This window comes from Lissotriton vulgaris, chromosome 11 (assembly GCF_964263255.1).
Source record: "Lissotriton vulgaris chromosome 11, aLisVul1.2, whole genome shotgun sequence".
In the NCBI taxonomy this organism is placed as follows: domain Eukaryota; kingdom Metazoa; phylum Chordata; class Amphibia; order Caudata; family Salamandridae; genus Lissotriton; species Lissotriton vulgaris.
This window is the reverse complement of record NC_141699.1, coordinates 891,577,344-891,596,362: the sequence shown is the minus strand read 5'-3', so window position 1 is coordinate 891,596,362 and position 19,019 is coordinate 891,577,344.

The following is a 19,019-nucleotide window of genomic DNA, read 5'->3' as shown; positions in this document are numbered from 1 at the left end:
TTCAATGACTGGGTATTCTCCTTTTGAGATCATGAGGGGGAGAATTCCAAGGACTATAGTGAATCCCTCGTGGTTGGTGAAATCCACTTCTTCAAGTGTGGATTTGAGTTTAGTTAGGGAAAACCTTATTCGCACTCATTGCTCTAATAAAAAGTACTTTGATGAGAAATGTGGTTCAAAAAAGGATCCGAAAGTGGAAGTTGGTATGATGGTGAAGGTCAAAAAACCATGGAAGGTCAAGAAGGGTGAAAGTTCATTTATGGGTCCTTTTGAAGTTTTGGAGGTATTAAAAAACTCTGTGAGATTATCTAACAATAAAGTTTGGAACCTGAGTAGAATTGCTATTCTCAAAGCTGACAAGGATGTTTACTGCAAAGAACTTATTCCTGAACATCCTGATCTTTCTTTTTTGGATGAGGATTTCAGTGAGGGTATGGTTTGTGATGATACAGATGCTATACCTTGCTGCTCTAGTAGTTGTTACACCAATCAGGATACTGCACCTACAGTACCTTCTTGTTCAAGTAATAGTTTCACCAGTCAGGAGGTTACTGTTCAACATGGTGTTTCCTTACCCAAAAGAGTTACTAAGAAACCCAAGTGGTTGTCAGATTTTGTTGCTTTCATGACAGGAAAAGTGTAATTTTCCAGTTCTTTTTTTCTTCTTTCTTTGTTTTTTTTTTTTTCATAAGGAGGGAAGGTGTGTTGTGTATCTAACACACGAGTCAGCGCGAGTACATGCTCGGCGCGAGGTTTGCTCGCGCATTCTTCCACATTCTTCCGCATGGACTCGTGCCGACTCGTGCCAGTGTTTTCATTTAACCTTATGTCTCGAGCTGTGTTATTGTTTGATTCTGCATCACTCGCGACCATATACAGTTTATTGTAGATATATGCTTTGCTGCAACTGTAATGTTGGTCAGTTACCGCTAACTCCTTGGAGACTTGAGCTGTATGCAGGAGTGCTTCTTTACGTGCAATAAACTTATTCTTTCATCAATTATTTGTGGATATTTACTCTACATGAACCTCTGCCTATACAGTTCAGGGGTCAAACCATACTTGGACATCAATGCATCTTTCATTTGGCTATAAGAATTATGGACTTCAGAAGGCAAGTCTAACAGTGTATCCCGCCCCTCACTAAGGAACTGCCCCCTCAACCCCGCTCCCCAATCCTTCTCAGGGACCCGGTGGGAAGACATGGCTACCTCACAGGCTTTGAACCACTGCCCAATATCATCATTCTTATAAAACTCTCTCACCACACCCGTAGGAATATCCACCCTAGCTTCCACAGGCATTGATGGAGAGCTGCCACCAGACGTAGTAATTTCTAAGCTCCTGGCTTTCAATTCCATCTCCCTCAAACTTTTCTCATGCTCCAACTGCATCCTCTTTTCCTCTAGGGCCAATTTCCTAGTTTGCAACTCAAATTCCAACTGCCCACTTAACTTGAGCTTGGCCAGCTCCATTTCATGCGTCCTACACTTTTCCCTGTCCTCCAGCTCTTCTGGGGACAGACATTTGGCAGAAACACTGCTACCTGCAGGGGAGATGGCTCTCCTCCCCACTGGACCCAATGGCCCATCCAGCTGCTCATCTGCATTGTCATCCATTTCCTCATTCTCAGGGGTTTTCCTTGCTTCTATACAGGCCCTCAGCGCCTTTTGGAACTCATCCTTCTTGGTGAGCCCGGTTATTACAACTTTAAATTTCTTGCAGAAGTGCTTTAGCTGTCTCACATTGTAGCATTTTACTCTCTCCTCTTCCCAATCAAAGTCAACAGATGCTATGGATGCTGCTTTCTCCATGGTAGGTAAACTTGACAGTTTGCAAAAATAGAAAATCCCAGAAAAACAATCTACCAAAAAGTATGGGGTTGCATTTTGGTCTGCACTCCCTAGTAGTGTTCACCAATCAAGGTATATGAGTCACAAATGCAAGTCCAGAATCCTTACTGCTGACCACCAATGTTAGATTTGGGAGTCTCTAGTTGGCAGAGGCAGGAACATTTGACAAATAGGGACCCTTGCATCTAGTTAGGGTAAGGGGGTACACTCCTAAAATAACCCCAGCTCACCCCCTTGGAAGCTTGGCACAAGCAGACAGGCTTATCTCAGAGGCAGTGTGTAAAGCATTTGTGAACACATACAGTAACCCAGTGACAACACTACAGGTGGACACCACACCAGTTGTATATTCAAAATAAGTATTCTTTATACAGATTTAACACAAGACCACAAATGACAAAAATCCACAATACTGTACTTTAAAAATGTTAGAAAGAGCTTAGTTTTCTTAAAATGGTAAATGCGACACTTTGAGTTCAATGTACCTTTGGATGCATAACGCTATACAACGAAAGTGTTGCAGGGAAGGTGATGCGTCGGTCCCTTACACGCAGGGACAGCGATGCATTGGTTTCTTACTGTGCTTCCGTGGCCATGCAGCTCGCAACGCCGTGATGGGATGAAGATCCGGTGCGATGAAAACAAGGATGGCGTCTTCTCCTTGATGTGACATGATGGTGCACGCCTGACGGCCGTGCAGCGACTCAACAATTCTTCTGAGCCGCAAAAGGCCCTGCGACATGCTTCTCCGGTGATACGAGACGCTTTGGCAAGGTGATGCGACAACTGCAGCAGCGACACCCTTGTTCAGTGATGCGACAACAGTGGCAGCGGCGGTGGCACTCTTCTTCAGCGATGCGAGACGCTTCTGCGATGAGACAGCTACAGTGGCGACACTCTTCTTAAGCGATGCGAGGACAGCGGCTGCTGCGTAGGCACGCTTCTCCGGGGTTGCGAGACGCTTCGGCGATGCAATGCGACAGCTACAGCAGTGAGACTCTTCTTCAGTGATGCGAAGACAGCGCGCTTCTTCTTCGTGAGTTGCCCTTCCAGCTCCTTGCGACACGCAGTCCCTCAGAAAGCCCAACACAACTGCAGGCACTTCCAAAGAACTCTTGGGGAGCTGTGGGTTGAAGTCTGCTGCCCCTGAGACTTCAGCAGGAGGCAAGCTCTTTCGCAAGCCCTTGGAGATCCTTCACAAGTTGATGAAAGTACACACAAAGTTCCTCTCTCCTCTTCTTGGCAGTCAGGCAACTACTGCAGGTCAATTCCCCAAGCAGCACTTCAGCTTAGGGATAGTCTCTCCTCAGTCTCTCTGGTTCAAAGGTTTCTTCTTGTTTCCCAAAAGTGATCTAATTCTCTGGTGTCTGGGTCACCCTTTTTATACACGGTTTCTTTTGGTTCTCTGAAGGGAGAGGGGCCTTTGCCTAGTCCAAACAAGTTCTGGTCAGTCCTGGAGCACTCTGTTTACTTGTTTCCTTCTTTCCTTTCACAGTGCAGGGCAGAGACATCAGACACACCACAGGAGGTGGAGCCAGCATTGTGGAGGGAAGGCATAGCCCTATTCAGGTCCCAGGTGCAACTCCTCCCACCCATCTACATGTAGATCTCTCTATTCAGCCTGTGCTGATTCACCCTGTCTCCTGGAATCCCCCAGCCCCTGTCACTCAAACTCCAGACAAGGAATACACAACCTAGCAGAGGCAGGCTTGGATGGTTAGACAAGAAAATACCTACTTTCTAAAAGTGGTATTTTCAAACACAGAAAGTTAAAACCCAACTTCACTAAAAGATGTATTTTTTCATTCTGAGTTTAGGCATACAAAACTCGAATTTCCACTTAGTTCCCTGAGTCAGTTAGGATTATAAGATGTAATAATCATACTGCCCATTGTGGCCTTTGGGGAACAGAGGGCCTTGCAATATGAAAAACAAAAATGGCTGTAATTCACTATTAGGACTTACCACACACATCAGGGCTTGTCCTACCCTATGCTTACAATGTGCCCTGCCCTTGGGCCTACCATAGGGATGTCTGATATGAAGAAAAGGGAAGCTTTAGGGACTTGCAAGTGGGTGCCCCTGCCCAGTGCGCATGACAGTACCAGATTGCACACAGGCTCTGCAATGGCAGACCTGAGACACATTTTACAAGGCTGCCTCTGTGGGTGGCAGAACCGGTGCTGCACGCCCACCAGAAGCATTTCAATTTACAGGCCCTGGGCACACTCAGTGCACTGTACTGTGGTCTGACAAGTAAACCAAATCAGCCAATCATGGAGTCACTAATCCATACATCCATTTACCTTAGGGAGCACTTGCACTGTGGCATCGGACAGCAAGGGCACAGTGCCCAAAGCATCTAACACCAGCAAAAACACAGGAGGCAACAGCAAAAAATGGCAGGGAGACCCACGCCAAGGTGCCAGGCCTAAAACCTGTTCCCTTTGATGTGAACATTTACTGTTGTAAAGCGCTCTGATATCTCCGGATCTAGCTAGTGCTATATGAAACTCTCAAACAAAGAAATAAATAAATACAGTATCAAATACTGCTGATAAATCCGAAAAATTATTACTGCAGGTACTGAATTCTTGTCTACTGTGAGTTTTAGATCGTCCCACATGTGTATGAAGGCTGTCACTGCTCTTTCATATAGTTTTCCTACGAATAGGCTGTTGAGATTGGTCTTTAGTTGGCTTGTCTGCATGGGTCTAGATTTTTCTTCTTGAGGAGTGATCTTATTTAAGACATTTTCAGCTCAAAGCGGAAAAGAGGAAAATATCCTAGTTTCAAGGACTTATTTAACAGACATTAAGCTACTTACCCTGCACCGTTTGTGAGAAAGATTTATTTAACCATTTGAGGGGAGGTAGCTGGGTCTAAAGGTGGTCTTGCTAATCTGCTTGCATTGGTAATATTATAGAATTGTTTTTCAGAGAGGGTGTTGAAGGTTGTGAGAGATGAGTGTTTTCCGTCATCTCAGTGGCACAATAATGCCTAAAAGGAGGGTTACCTGTTTTGTCCTTGACATAGTTTTCTAGGTTTTCACTTTTGGGGATCAGTTTTACAGAGATTTTTTTCACAGAAGGTATGCAATTGTGGGGTCTATTCATTTTGGTACTCTGGATTGCAGAATTATTAGAATCTTGTGGAGTTCCGTAGATGGGCAGTTAGCTTCAATTTTGCTTGCAGTGAAGTGTTTTCTTTTAGTGCATCTGATGGCTGCTTTGTAGGCTTGTTATATCATTGCATTAGGAACCTATTATTTTGATACTTTGTTTTCCTCCACTTGAGTTGCTGGATGTTGATATGCATTTTTATTCTCCTGATTGTGTTCTTAAGCTAAGTGGTCTACTTCTTGGAGTTAACTCTGTTAGTGTTTCTTAGAGGTATCGAGGGACATATTAGCAATGGTCAGTGATAATTATCGAAGGCCGTGCTTAGCGATAATTAGATTATTGCAGGCTATCTCTTCTTTTTAGCGCGTAATTAACAACGCAATACTCCAGGGCGAAAAAAATTCCAGAGATTGCAAGTTTATCTCACTTTTGCAGGGAACATCGCTGGTTTTCCAGTGATGATCCCTGCAAAAGGGCGATAACCTTGCTGATACAACCCATAGGGTCGTATCAGCACAATCCACCTCCTATGTTAGGGGTGGGTAAGTCAGGAATTTAGCAGAAGTTCGTTTTTGGAGGAAACAGCAGTTTTCTCCAAAAATTACCATCTGCTAAAATGCTAGGGCATCCTTGCTGCGCTATTGATGTCCTGACATGTAGTGTATGTCAGGAACGCCCACTTTGCATCTCATTAGAGATGCAAAGGTAGGCGTAGTGCCAAAGGGTGCTAACATTCGATTATGCATGTTAGCACCCTCTTGTAAATAGGGCGATATTTTTATCTCCGCTTTTTTGGCTTTTTAAGCCAAAAAAGCGGAGATAAAGCCCTTGTAAATATGTCCCCTGGTTGTGCAGAACAGTGGAGATAAACAGCACAAAGCATATGGACTTTAACAGCAAACCTAAACAACTTTTAATGGTCTTCAGAGCATCTGGTCTCAAATGTGATTGCTCATTTAAACGTGTTTTGGCCGGTTTTTAAGAACGTATTGTTTGCAATGGTTTTAATTAACTTAGGCAAACAAAAATGACTTACTTACTTACAGTGGAGGTCTAATTGTAGAAGGTGGGTACTTTTTGTGCACGCATATTAATTGGGTTTTTTTAGAGTTGGAAGTTAAGTGCTGGGAATTCCAGTTTTTCCAGTGTCTGTATGTTGATTCGCTGTTTATGATTGTCAGAATCAAGGGGCATATTATCAAGGGGGTTTATCTCCGCTTTTTTGGCTTTAAAAGCCAAGAAAGCGGAGATAAAATTATCTCCCTATTTCCTAGCTGTCGCTAACACCAGTTAGCGACAACTAGTAGGAGATAGCGACCATCTTGGGCCCCACTTTGCATGTCAGTGATATTTAACACTAATGACATGCAAAGTGGGCGTGCCAAGATGTTAGCGACTGGAAACAGTCGCTAACATCGCTATCTCCTATTACCAACATTTGGAGATATTCGCACTAAGCGCGAATATCTCCAAAAGCTAACACCTGCCCTGAGCAGTTCTTAGCCATGTTATCCAATGGGAGGTGGATTACATGGCTAAGAGCATTAGCTCGGTAATGCATGAATATCGTGGACTTTTCAGCGATATTCATGCATTGCGGCCGATTTTTATTGCATTTGCGATAAACCTTGGTAATACCAAGGTTTATCTGCAATAAAAATCGCCGCAGCGCTGCAGTAAATTTTTGTCTCTAACCAAGCAATAGCGATAATTATCGCTATTGCTTGGTAATATGCCCCCAAGTTACCAATAATTTGCAGATCTGAATGTTGCTGCAGGAACGACGTGGAACCAATCCCCTAGCGAAGAATGGGGAAGGGACACGGGGAAGGGACACTGGGAAGGTAATCAAGAAACTTTGTTGGGCCATAGTCACACAGTTCATCTGGGCTCTTTTGTACTAAACAGAACACGTGACTACTCTGACCCTTTACTCTTACATACATTTCAATTGCATGAACATTTTTGTTTTACATGAATTTCACATGAGTGGTAACATTCTGCAGAAACAAAAAATAATGCTTTAGAATTACTATAACGAGTTTCATTGTAGTAAACGCAATTTTATCAATGGTGAAATGGCTTTTTCTTGCTAGCAGCAAGGAAATGGTTATGAGATTGGTTCTGTTCCAATGTCTTATACACAGTTGATAAAGCTTCTCATTTTGAGTCACAAAGCAGAAACAAATATTCACTCAGGGTTTGTAAATACCTGCGAAAGCCCAAGTGGCAGTTGACAGCAAAGTCAAACAAACGAGGACTCAAGGATGAAAAGTGAATAGTGCTGTGACTTTATTTTATGACAGGCTTAGCAATCCAAGCAGCAAACAGTAAAGGCATAAATCAGCAATAAAAAATGGTGATGTGCCAGCAGAGTAAATGCATAAAACAGGCCCTGGTCTCACTTTCATGCTACAAGTCATGTTGCATTTGCAATTTAGTAAAACGACTACTTGATCCCATCATAAAATATAATGCAATCCCTAATAAGACAATGTAACCATCCTCAAAATGCCATGGCCTTGACAGGCTGCACACCTAAGCAATCGAAACCATAAGGAAAAAAACACATGAAAGCCAATGGCTGACCCAAAGTCCACTCTCCATATTTTTTTTATATTTCTTTTAGCGGTATTGATGATTAGAGCTCTCACAATGGACAACTAAAGCGGAGTGCATTGAGGCGTATAATGGCCGAGATGCACAGATGGATGAGGACTTTCATCCTCACAATGTGGCTTTTAAATGCTGAATTTCCCAAAACATTATATTTAAAATAAAGATATTTGACATTTAATTCCATATCTGTATCTTCCTGTCTGGAAAATAAAGGAAGTTTCAGTTCTGGCAGATAGAACCCATGGAAATGCTGCAGTAGTATGCCTCTGACGAGTGGGCCCCTCTGAGCCAATCACAGCGCTGCGTTACTAAATGCCTCGCTAACTGTACACACAAAGTTAATGGCAGCACACAATATGCTTGATGGGAAACACAATCACTGCCTAACGCTTCCTGTAAATTGCACGCTTTGCTTTGTGCTCATCTGAATATTCAAACTCCAGCAAATGTCAAGTATTTCTTCCATAATTGCCCTGGCATCGGACCTGATGTCACTGCCAAAGGCATGATGCCAATTCCTGCATGCTGCCTAAAATTAGCTTTGCGTTGTATCCTTCTCCAGTCTTACTAGCTTTATAATAGGGGTGTCGCGTTCTATTCTAACACGGAACAGACGTAAAGCAAATCGCTTCCTTTTTGAGATAATTATTCTTCTCAAATCGATTTTACTTAGAATGGTTTCGCGCACAAAGAGAAGCATCTAGGCATTGTCAAATAACTTCCAATCGCAAACGGTAAATTCATAAACGTTTTGGCAGAACTAAACATATACTAGGTATATTATAAATGGAATTGTAATTCTAAAATCTACATTTGATTCACGGAATCAGAAAGTGGACACAGAGTCCCGAGGGGACCCCAGAACGCCGATATTTGCTGTATTTTATTACCCCAACGCCACCCAAAGGTGTCATTTATTTAGCTTAATCCATGGCTCTTGGGAGGGAGGGGTGGGGGGGAGAAGACCACAAACAACTTCTAAGTGTGAAAAAGGCCGCTTTATTGGAACAGGTGCACATCACAATATAAAATCCTCGGCCAATGCCTTACAAAACGAAACCTCACTAAATAAGACACTTAACTAACCCCTATTCCCCTCCCCCACCCCTAACAGTTATTTGCACCCCGCCCCCACCCCCGCATTACAACATTACAAAATACAATATCATAATTCAAAACATAACACGTATGCTTATAAAACTAAACATCTATTATACCAAAAATCCCCTGCCTGCCCCTTCACCACTTTACGATCACCCAACCTCTGTAAATGCCCCAACAATCAACCTGCTCAAACAATCCCTGTCGATGACCCAACTTTAACTATCCAACACAGAAAGTCAACCAACCCTGGCAAAACTTCCACCAATCCCTGCCACCCAGAAAGCCGGGGGGGAGAAAAAACTACCCCCCCCCTTTCTGCCCCCCAAACCAGAACAGTGATAACGTCTGACTAAGAAATTGAACACCAGATACATGAAAACAAACAATTACCATACCCTAGAATGTTCCTGTACATTAAGGCATATGGAAGGGACTTCTCTCAACTCAAGTAAACAAAGGTCCATACCTAATCTAGATAAATGGACACCATCACTCCTGAAAAACTCCACTGACTCAAACTTAATGTCCCTATGGCAAACTCTACCAAATCCTAATGACCTGCAAAATCTAGAAATTTCCAAATTGACCTTCCTGCGCTCTCTATCAATCGCCCTGGGATTCCGGGCACGCCTCCAAATCCTACGCGGCACCAGCTCGGTCCACAAAACATGGCAACCAGACCACTTTTCCTTCAATAAAGCCAGGTCCCTCTTTATAGCCCTTAACAAAACAACTCCCTTTACCCCACAAAGGTCATTCTCCCCCAAATGAATTAGCAAAACACCCGGACATTGACCCCCAACTAACCAATTATTCAAAGACGGAACCAACTCCCTCCACAATATTTCCCCTTTTCCCTTCCAAACAATTTTTAAAAAGCGTTTATTAAACCGAACATCCTCCTGAAATAACAATTGCCAGCTTGCACCTGGGCCCATTTAACAAAAGAATGCCCCACAATCCAAATGGTCAATTACGGAGCGCGGGGGCCCGCTACAGAACCTGAAACAAGAAAAAACAATATGAGCTTCATGAAAAGGAAGTGGACGCAAGCGCATCATCTGCATTGCTCCGCACATAGCGTTGAAAACAGTTGGAAGACCAGCGCCCCAGACACATAAAATCCCCCCTAGACCAACCGCGATTAACAGCTTCGGTCGCTGCTCCGATTCTAAAAGAATGAGTCCCAAATTGTGCCCCATCCAGGCCAATCTCATTCAATGCCTTGCGCATCACCATCCGAAGTTGATAATCAGTCACCCTGCCTCCATCAGCGTGACGAAAAACCCTAGAACCAACCTCCCCACTAGACAACCTCTTCCAAAGCCTAGACCAATGTAAGGGGCATGTAGACACAGAAGAAGCTGCCTCCAACCAAACCCCCTTTCCACGATTCCTCTGATCAGTTTTGGCTCTAGCCAACCAAATATGAACACCATTCTCAGCGAAGAAAACTTCCTGCCAAGTTAACCCTACCTTTAACCTTGAACCTAATAACTCAGAAACTCGGAACGCACCAAAAAACATCCAAACCATGAGTTTTGAAAACAAACAAGCCTCAAAACCATCCATACAAACAGCATGAAGCACTGCCAACAAACGCGTTAAAATCTGCCAAGATAGCGGCCTACGAGTCAAGGATGCCCTGGCCCGCTCTCTATCCCAACCTTCAACATCCTTTTCCCTACCTCTCCTGCAGAAGGGGAATAACCCCACAGAAGCTTACTCATTAAGGAAATGCCTGCCAATTTTCCAGCAATTGTGACCTTCGAAAGGCCTTTCCCAATCAAATCAAACAGAAACTGAATCACATCTTCGGAGCGTCTCCACGATTCCGCCCTCCTACAGGCACCTGATGCTAAGAATTCCTTCCAGGCCAATGCATAGACTGTGCGAGTAGAAACTGACAATGAACCTGCCACTAGTTGTACAACCCTACGTTGCCTACATACCACAGATGTTCCGGCATTGGTGTCGGTGTCCTGTCCGCCTCCTTGGCCAGCCCATGGAATCTCTCCCACTGCGAACGAGACAAAGTATCCGCAATGTCATTGTCCACACCAGGAATATGCAGAGCCATAAATGCAATATCATGTCTCAGGCAACCAAGTACAAACACTTGCAACAACTTCAAAACCTGCTCGTCCCTGGTTGACTGTCTGTTGATGATTTGAACCACAGCCATGTTATCAATCCTGAACAACACTTTCTTATGTGCCAGTTCCTTGCCCTACAAAGTCAATGCCACCAACACCTGAAAAGCTCTAAAAAAGCAATGCTCCTCCCACCATTCTTCCACTGTTCAGGCCAGCCCTCTGCACACCACTTGCCCTGCCAGTATATACCAAAATCATCACTGCCTGCCGCATCTGAAAAGATCTGAACATCCCATTGAAAATCCTCTTCCCTGACCAATGGTACACCATTAAAGGACTGCAGGAATGTTCTCCACATACGAAGATCTTCCTTCACCCCTACTGACAAGCGTACATGATGGTGAGGCAAATGGTGACCTGACAAAGCACGCCCAAGTCTCCTGCAAAAAGTCCTTCCCGCCCTAACTACCCTGCAGGCGAAATTGAGATGTCCCAACAGAACCTGTATGTCCTTCACCGTTACCTTGGTTTTGGAAAGCATTTCTTCCAACAAAAACAACATTGTCTCTTTCTTCTCCACTGGCAATCTCGCCTGCATCCCAACAGAATCAATTTCAATGCCCAGGAAAGACATGGTTGTACATGGACCCATCATTTTTTCGGGTGCCAAGGGCACACCCAGCTCACCCATAAGCTCCTGGAATTTGTCCAACTCCAATTGGCACTCTGCTGAGCCGGAGAACCCACAATAAAGAAGTCATATAAGTAATGTGTTTCCAGCCGCTGACCAGTGTGTTGTATGAAATACCACTGTAAAAAGGTACTGAAACACTCAAACAGAGCACAAGACATGGAACAACCCATTGGTAAAGCCTTAACCATGTACCACTGATCTTCAAACTGGATTCCCAAAATATTCCAATCATCCGGATGTACGAGAAGCAAACGAATTGCAGATTTTATGTTGCATTTCGCCATCTCTGCAGTTGCGCCCGCGGTCACAACAAGTGACATAGCAACGTCAACTGAGGAATAGGACACTGAGGCTGCCTCTTCGTCAATAAAATCATTGACAGAAAACCCCTAAAGCCACGATAGGTGTTGAATGAGCCTGTACTGCCCGACTTCTTTTTTGGGCACCACCCCAATCGGAGACACAATCAAATCTTCCAATGGCCAATCATGAAAGCGGCTCCAGGGAGCCTTTAAACAAGAAACTGGAGTGGGAGCACACTGCTTCACCTCCCAGCAGAGTTGCCCCTAGGCCTCATGGTAGATGCAGTTCAGTTTGCCAAGCGAGAACACTGGGAAAGTCTCTTGAGTGTTTCCCCAGGTGGGTGCAGATTAGTGCTGGCCATCTCTGGACACGTGTTTCTGGATTATTATCCGTCATCAGCAGAGATCAGGCAAAATTATTTGGGGTTGTTGAGCAGGCTGCCGTTTTCTTGGATCGCAGTATCTCTCCAGGCGCGCAGGTGCCTCTCCACGAGCTTGTCAGCTCAAAGCGGCTTGAGGGAGCCTTTAAACAAGAAACTGGTGTGGGAGCACACTGCTTCACCTCCCAGCAGAGTCGCCCCTAGGCATCATGGTAGCTGCAGTTCAGTTCGCTAAGCGAGTACACTTGGAAAGTCTCTTGAGTGTTTCACCAGGTGGGTGCAGATTAGTGCTGGCCATCTCTGGACACGTGTTTCTGGATTATTATCCGTCATCAGCAGAGATTAGGCAAAATTATTTGGGGTTGCTGAGCAGGCTGCCGTATTCTTGGATCGCACTATCTCTCCAGGCGCACAAGTGCCTCTCCACGAGCTCGTCAGCTCAAAGCGGCTCGAGGGAGCCTTTAAACAAGAAACTGGTGTGGGCGCACACTGCTTCACCTCCCAGCAGAATCGCCCCTAGGCATCATGGTATATGAAGTTCAGTTCGCCAAGCGAGTACACTTGGAAAGTCTCTTGAGTGTTTCACCAGGTGGGTGCAGATTAGTTCTGGCCATCTCTGGACACGTGTTTCTCGAATATTATCCGTCATCAGCAGAGATTAGGCAGAATTATTTGGGGTTGCTGAGCAGGCTGCCGTATTCTTGGATCGCACTATCTCTCCAGGCGCACAGTTGCCTCTCCACGAGCTCGTCAGCTCAAAGTGGCTTGAGGGAGCCTTTAAACAAGAAACTGGTGTGGGAGCACACTGCTTCACCTCCCAGCAGAGTCGCCCCTAGGCATCATGGTAGATGCAGTTCAGTTCGCTAAGCGAGTACACTTGGAAAGTCTCTTGAGTGTTTCACCAGGTGGGTGCAGATTAGTGCTGACCATCTCTGGACACGTGTTTCTCGAATATTATCCGTCATCAGCAGAGATTAGGCAGAATTATTTGGGGTTGCTGAGCAGGCTGCCGTATTCTTGGATCGCACTATCTCTCCAGGCGCACAGGTGCCTCTCCACGAGCTCGTCAGCTCAAAGCGGCTCAAGGGAGCCTTTAAACAAGAAACTGGTGTGGGAGCACACTGCTTCACCTATCAGCAGAATCGCCCCTAGGCATCATGGTAGATGAAGTTCAGTTCGCCAAGCGAGTACACTTGGAAAGTCTCTTGAGTGTTTCACCAGGTGGGTGCAGATTAGTGCTGGCCATCTCTGGACACGTGTTTCTGGATCATTATCCGTCATCAGCAGAGATTAGGCAAAATTATTTGGGGTTGCTGAGCAGGCTGCCATATTCTTGGATCGCAGTATCTCTCTAGGCGTGCAGGTGCCTCTCCACGAGCTCGTCAGCTCAAAGCGGCTCGAGGGAGTCTTTAAACAAGAAACTGGTGTGGGAGCACACTGCTTCACCTCCCAGCAGAGTTGCCCCTAGGCATCATGGTAGATGCAGTTCAGTTCACGAAAGGAGTACACTTGGAAAGTCTCTTGAGTGTTTCACCAGGTGGGTGCAGATTAGTGCTGGCCATCTCTGGACACGTGTTTCTAGATTATTATCCGTCATCAGCAGAGATTAGGCAAAATTATTTGGGGTTGCTGAGCAGGCTGCCGTATTCTTGGATCGCAGTATCTCTCCAGGCGCGCAGGTGCCTCACCACGAGCTCGTCATCTCAAAGCGGCTCGAGGGAGCCTTTAAACAAGAAACTGGTGTGGGAGCACACTGCTTCACCTTCCAATCCAAACCCGCCAGCGCCACTGGCGCAGAAACTGCAGCCAAATGATCACCCTTTCCCGCTCTCCCTGCCAACTTCAAAGATTCAGACCTAAACCCTAGTGGCCTCTGGACGTGTTCTGCCAACCTAAAAGGGCCCTTGTTCCGTGAAAATGTGACTGAATCACCATGCCTACCTAACTCCAAGCCCCGTACCCCCTCAGACCAAGACTGGAAAACATCCAAACCCTCCCATGCTTGTTCTCCTGCTGCTGGATCCAGATCCTCATCAGAGAAATCATGTGGCCTAAAATCACCCTCAATTGCTCACCCATCTGACCCTGACCCATCCCCAATAGCTGCAAACCCCCCCACCCGACCTGTGCCCATTCCCTCTCCCCAGAAGAGCTAACCCCCACTAAAAATGCTTTCCTTCCAGCCAGAGACGGGGAAAAAAGAAGAGGACTAACAGAAACCCTCCCCCCATACCCTCCCCGCTGGGCCCTGCCACTGTGTCCTTCTCTCTCTGACCAAAAACCACCTGTAATGATGTATCCGAAAATCTAGACTCCGTGGCCCACTCCCCTCCCTCTCTCAAGTCCACTGTCACCTCTGAGTACTCCCCTAATGGCTGACGTGTGGATCTCCGGCCTTGTAAATCCCCTGCTACCCTCCTACTGCCAGGTGGTGATGTATCTGGCCTCGCAGGGTGCCCCAACTGCTGACAATGCCCCTCTCCCAGTAAGACATTTCTTCGCTTAGAAGCGCTGTAGGGGACAACAACTTCACCCCCCTGCTCCCTCTCCTTTCCCTCCTTTGCGCCCCCATCTGCTGACAGGGACGCGGAGCGCCTCATTCCGAATTGGCCCCACCCGCGCTTAACTCCATGTGCGGGTGCAGAGAACGCCCTCTGCTCTTTAACAGAAGTTACCGCCTACTCCACCGCCAACAGAAACTCAACGCTCCCTCCGCCTAAACCCCTCCCGACTTTCCGCTCCCCAAGGCCTACCTTAATAACTGCACCTGCCACTCATTCTGCTCTCGCCGTACCGGGGCCGACTTCTGCGCACGCGGGCAGCCCCATTCCACCACCGCCAACACTCTGGGCTTCTTCGGTGACGTGCAGGCCACCACCGCCGCGGCCACTCCTGCCGAGGCCTGCCGCGCTGGGTGCGACGGCCCGGCCCCATCGCCCAGAACCAAGTCCAAACGGCCAGCTTCACTTAAAAGCCACAGGGCCTTCAACACACGAGCGTCGTCTGCCGCCATCAATACAATAAAGGTAAATCGCTACTAATAACTGAAACTACCTTACAAGAAGAAAAGTCTCACTAAAATGCTAAACCTAACTTCTGACAAAAAATTCCCTACTACGCTCCCAGCCACCAGGTCACCAATGACAAAATGGTAGCTGGGAGAGGCAGCCCAACGAATTTAAACGTTGGGCTGCCTTTGGGCTATCCCAAAAAGAGGTCCAAACCACAAAATAGCCGCTCGTGGATCCGAGCCCCCTCCCCCCACTGCCCCTCCCAAACATCCCTGGGGGGGAACCTCCCGGTGGTCGGTCACCCCCCCCCAAGCCCCCCATGGCACCCAAGCTACACTACTGGGAATATATGGTAATTGACAACCGTAAAGTAAGGGCTCGAGTCAGGGTACCACACAGGTGGATGGCGTCCCCCACTTACTTTACCGGGGTGGACACCGTCCCTCCTGCCAAACAGCTGGACTTCACTTTTTGGCTTCTCTGGGACGAGGAGCTCGGCAACTTTCGTGACGTCACTTCCTGTCATGACGTCACTTCCGGTGACAGCGTCCCCCCACTTCTTTTTTTACAACTTGTGCCCTGCGTAAAGTGCCTTTCAGATTATGAAAAAAATATCATTTTCTAGAGTTGGGGGCATCAAAGTGGCAAAAATGGATGATCATGATTCAAAATGCAAAGACCACTCCCATACGCATACATGTGTTGCTATTCACAAATATTTTGCCTGGATATTCCCATCATGGAAACACATATAATGTTACAATTGAATTATTTCAAGAGCGTGGATGTGTAGAGAACTTCACTAAATCTCACAAGGGGAGTATGGGAAGGGTTTCTTCACACAGAAGAATATTTTGACACTGGACAAAAATTGGGCACATGCACATTTGCTCCTGAGTTATACAATTATCCACCTTTTGGAAAATCCTCAAGGGCAAACATTGGCAAGTGAAACTTTTGAACAAGTAGAAGGCTTGAAGATTTCGAGTAGTTCTCTTGGGAATGCCTGAAAATTTCAGAAAGCTGATACTCTATTCTAAACGTTTGAGGGAGACTACAGGTAGGTTGCTGAGTTAATTCACAGACCTTTTGATAACTGGGCGCAGTGTGATTTGTATTTCTGTTCTATAAAGTAAACTTGTGGTTAAACTCTGCTAGTACTTCCATAGCCCACAGGCGTTTCCGTAAGCATAAAAAGGGAAATAAACAGCAGACCTTTTCTATCTTTACAACCAGTACTGCAACATCCCTGTATCCATCAGGACCGACCAACACTGCGCCAAATTAGAAAAGAGTTGATGCACCTCTTTAAAGAACACTACATCACAATGAATTAACCATCTACAACCGCATTTCCCCTCCTCTTTATTCCTTGGTGGTATGCTTGTCTGTGGCCCTGTACAGCGCCTCACTGTCTTTTGGTTAGGTTCACACTACAGAAATACCACATAGATACACACAGTAACAGAACAGCATGATTCATAATTTATAGATTTTGCCTGTATTGCGGGCTTGTTAGTAATCACTCTTAGACTCAATACTTCATCCCCCCACTCACCCCACTTCCTCTAGCTCTTACAAGGTTAATGTGTGGTTAACACTTTGCAGCACACATTAATAACTACTTGTTTATTTACTTATTTTTACTTATTTTATTTATTTATCTTATTTATAAAGTTTTATATAGCCCTAGCTATACCCGTGTGTATCAGAGCGCTTTACATACACAAAGGAAAAGAAAACAATTGCATTACATCGCAGGACATGAGGATGCATAAAGATATAAGCAAAGACATAATACTTATGTACACAGTGCAGGGGAGAAAAAAGCAGGTGGTTGAAACAGTCAGATAACCACCATTCTTGAAGGAGGAGTCCATTAGGTTATTGATGCCTAGGTTGGTTGACTTGGTTGGTAAAGTATTGTTTGAGGAGCAGGAGTTTCAGGTCATTTTTGAAGCAACTTTGTTGTCCTGGCAACAAGGGCAGCAGAGAGCTTCACAGATAACTTAAGTGGAAATATAGAAACAAGGTAACATGGCCCTAGTCACAAAGAATAATGCAATACAAATCCTGGTTGCAACAGGAGAGACATATGAATGAAATAGAAAGGCAAGTTGGCAGAAAGTCTGAAAAAGTGTGTGCAGTGAAGGTTTCTTCTCAATAACAGCAACACATGTAGTTTTGCTCAGGAGATACCTTTATTGGCCACAGTCTCCTCCAGCAACTGCCAGCAACTGTCTAATATAGAAACTAATACAGGATTCCTTCCCTCTACATTCCACACTCCAAGGTTACAGAACTTGGAATGTGGAATACAGAGAGAAGGCACTAAGAGGACAACATCACCACAACATTCCCCCTTTCATATTACAAACGTATTACAAACAGTAAACAATAAAAACGAATATAAAAAACAGCACAATGATAACAATAATGACTTAAATTAGACACAAGTATACCCATCTACCCTTTCTATACACTTTGGAATAAATGACACAACAATGCTAATATTTACTCATCACAATATCATGATGGTTTAACCGCCTCTCTTTTGCTTCTCCATTACTCAGGGTAAGCAAAGTTCATATCTGAATTGTCTAGCCGATATGGACCAGACTCAGAACAAGGATGGACTCAAGTGTTTTCATAATCATATCTCTAATCAGAGGTACACAGTTTCTCTTTCGGGGGTATCACCTCCACTACTTCATGACTGTCAATACCACTTTTATTCTACGATTCATTTTCTTTAATACGTACAACATTCTTAGACACAGCATCTACTCTTTCAGGTAACCTGAACTTCGATTTCCCTTTAATTATTTGAGGGGGATCCTTTAGATGAACCCAATTACCAACATTAATCACACGTTGTTCTTTATTGAGTCTGTGCTTGGTATAATAATTTTCTTTCAACTTGCTTTGATATATTTCAACTCCAGGGCACGTAATTTTGTCTAATTCACGCCCTCGTTCAGATTTTGGTTGATACTCTCTCAACGATGCAAGACACAATTTGGATGAAGGTACCCATCTCCTCATGATTTCAAAAGGACAAACACCAGTGACAGCATTAGGGCTAGATCGGTGAGACCATACCATACTCTCAACTGCTTCTGTCAACCCATTCTCATTTTGCACAGCTCACTGGATACATTCCACTAACTTACAGTGTATCTCTTTTCACAAGACCATTGGTCTGGGGATGGTACAAAGCTACACGTTTGTGTTTAATTACATTAGTAATGTCATTGTTGATGAAAATCTGGCATAGAAATAAGGCCTCCTAATTAACACCTATGTCAGACCATTTAGTTTCAATGCATGATTAAAGCTGTGGGGTTAAAGACTCCCAAACAGAAGCAAAAAGATAATGTAAAATTCAAGGGAATATGTGATCCTTTGTTTTTAGTTCCTAGCGAAATCACAGTTTTCTGGCCGAAATTGGGGCAGCATGCCTGGTGTTGTGTCTTACAATATTTTAGGACAAAACACTTTCGGCTCCTAACAGACTCTGTAGAGGATTGACGTAGGTGTCATAGCGTAATGCCATGAAATCTTGTTTTAGAATGTTTTAGAATGTTAAGTTTGCACTTACACACAGCAGATTAAAGATGTGTGATACTAAGCTTCGTGTGTGGCGTTGTCTTTGGTAGGCACTCAGGCTTGGTCCAATCAAACTGCTCATGTGTGCCACCTGTGTCTCTGTCAAAGAACAGAATCAACGCTTGATACATGTGGAGTCAAAGTGAAAATCCAGCCCCTATAAAGCAAGTAAAGACAACAGAAGTGTTGCAAAGAACTAACACGTTGATGGTTGAGAACCTTCTGGTCA